Source organism: Brassica oleracea, chromosome C2 (genome assembly GCF_000695525.1).
Source record: "Brassica oleracea var. oleracea cultivar TO1000 chromosome C2, BOL, whole genome shotgun sequence".
NCBI classification, from domain to species: Eukaryota; Viridiplantae; Streptophyta; class Magnoliopsida; order Brassicales; family Brassicaceae; genus Brassica; species Brassica oleracea.
In genome coordinates, this window is record NC_027749.1 from 33,288,643 (window position 1) to 33,290,796 (window position 2,154).

Here is a 2,154-nt window from a genome sequence, read left to right on the forward strand (position 1 = left end):
GCGAGTGAGGCCAAAGCATGGGAAAAGGTCGAGTGGTGATTGCAGGGTCAGTAAACAATGATTTCGTGCCTTCAGAAATTAACGGACCGACCGTCGGATGCGATGGGGCCCACGGGCCGAGAGAGCGGGCGTGGGTGGTCCACTAGCCGTGGGCGGTCGGGGCGTTATAAGTGGTATCAGAGCGGGTTCCGTCCCGGCTCTGACCCGGGATGGCAATTTGTTGGGACGTGGTTTCGACTCGGTTTAATCGATTTTAAAAGATTTTTGAATTTCGGGATTTGGGAGTTTTAAAGAAAGAAAAATACAGCACCTTCCCGTTCAATAACTTCTAACCCAATTGTCTTTTTATTGACGATGAGTTTATCATCGTCATCCGCCCTCTAGCTAACAAGGTTTCAGCCAGATGTTCGAGAGATGGATGATGTCACAGTTTGATAGATTGCTCAGGTGTGTATCAATTTCGTCAGCCGTTTTCAGAGATTGTCTGCATGTGGATGTGTGACGTTGTTGCCACCACCCAAACTTCAAGCCATATCTCCTCGAGTTTTCGTTATTGGAGATTATGTGGTATGAGATGTGAGCCATGAGTTGGAATGTGTTATTCGTGTGTATGAGTAGAGTTACTGCCATGGAGGCATGATTATTTTGTAAACTCGTGGGGGATCGCTTTTGGATCCTGTTACTCACCCCTCTTTCTTCCCCTTTCAGAGATGTGTCAGTTCGGACAGCTGACATAGAAACGTTGAGAGCTATTTATATTGATTGCTGTGTACCAGTTATGCTTGGAGGGCCGATTGGTTCAGAGACTCGTTAGAGATGGAGTTTTGTTTTGCGATATCATTCTTGGGATGGACTTGTTATCACGACATCGAATACTGGTGGATTGCCTAAGGGCAAGAATTCACTTTTTTAGAGCAGAGCAGATTTTATTTGCATACATGCTACATGCAGAGGAGTTATTGGATATGGGGAGTAAATGGATTTTGGTGATCATTTCGATGGTCAACATGAGTTGCGGGATCTTCTAGTTATCTCAGAGTATGAAGATGTATTTGAGGCCTTGGAAGGGCTGTCACCAGCTAGGGGAGATGTTCTTACGATCGAGTTGGAGTCAGGGACAACACCGGTTTCACGAGCTATATACCGATTAGCGCCAGCAGAGATGGCTGAGCTGAAAGAACATATGGAAGATTCATTAGACAAGAGATTTATTTAGGCCAAGTAATTCGCTGTGGGGAGCACCAGTGTTGTTTGTAAACAAAAAAAAATGATGGGAGTTTTCAGGCTTTGTATCGACTACATAGACTTGAGCATGGTAACCATCATATTGATGAGTTGTTGAATTAGCTGCATGGAGTTTCACAGTTCTCGAAGGTTGTCTTGGCATCAGGACATCATCAGATTGCTATAGTTGAGGAGTATGTACGGAATGTGGGTTTCCGTATATGTTATGGATTTTATGAGTTTTTGGTGATATCATTTTGGATCGACGAATGCACCGATAGCATTTGAGAAGCTTATGAATGATGTATTTTGCGAACACTTGGACAAGTGCGCGATTGTACTCATCGACGATCCCATTAAGTTATTCTTGGTGTAGAGGGAGCATGATGAGCGTTTTTGGATTCTGTATTGATGCATGAGGATCATGTCTTTCTATATACATTGCATCAGTTGAGACCTCACGAGACCCACTACCCTATTCATGATTCGTAGTGGCTTCAGTGGTATTTGCGTTGTAGTTTTGGAGATTGTAATTGTACAGGAAGGAAGTTCAGATTCTCTGGGATCATTGGAGGCTGAAATCTATCTTCATTCATTAAAACTTGTACTTGGACAGTGCAGTTGGATTGAGTTGGTAGCAGGCTATAGTTTGGATATTGCATACCATCTGGTAAAGACAACCAGGTGACAAATGCCCTGGGTAGGCACATGAGCGACGTATCAGGAATTGAAGAGGTTCATGAGTTTACTGGGATATTTGCTAGTCTCAGATTGTGTGCCATTACTGTCGATGGAGAGACAGATGGCCTTGGGACTTTGGAGCAGGCAGTTTTGCTATGGAGGATCCCCCAAGCGCATGTTATCGTTATGGCTTTGTAAGACGATCGAAATTGGGAGTATTGTTATCATAAGTGTTGAGCGGGATGTACC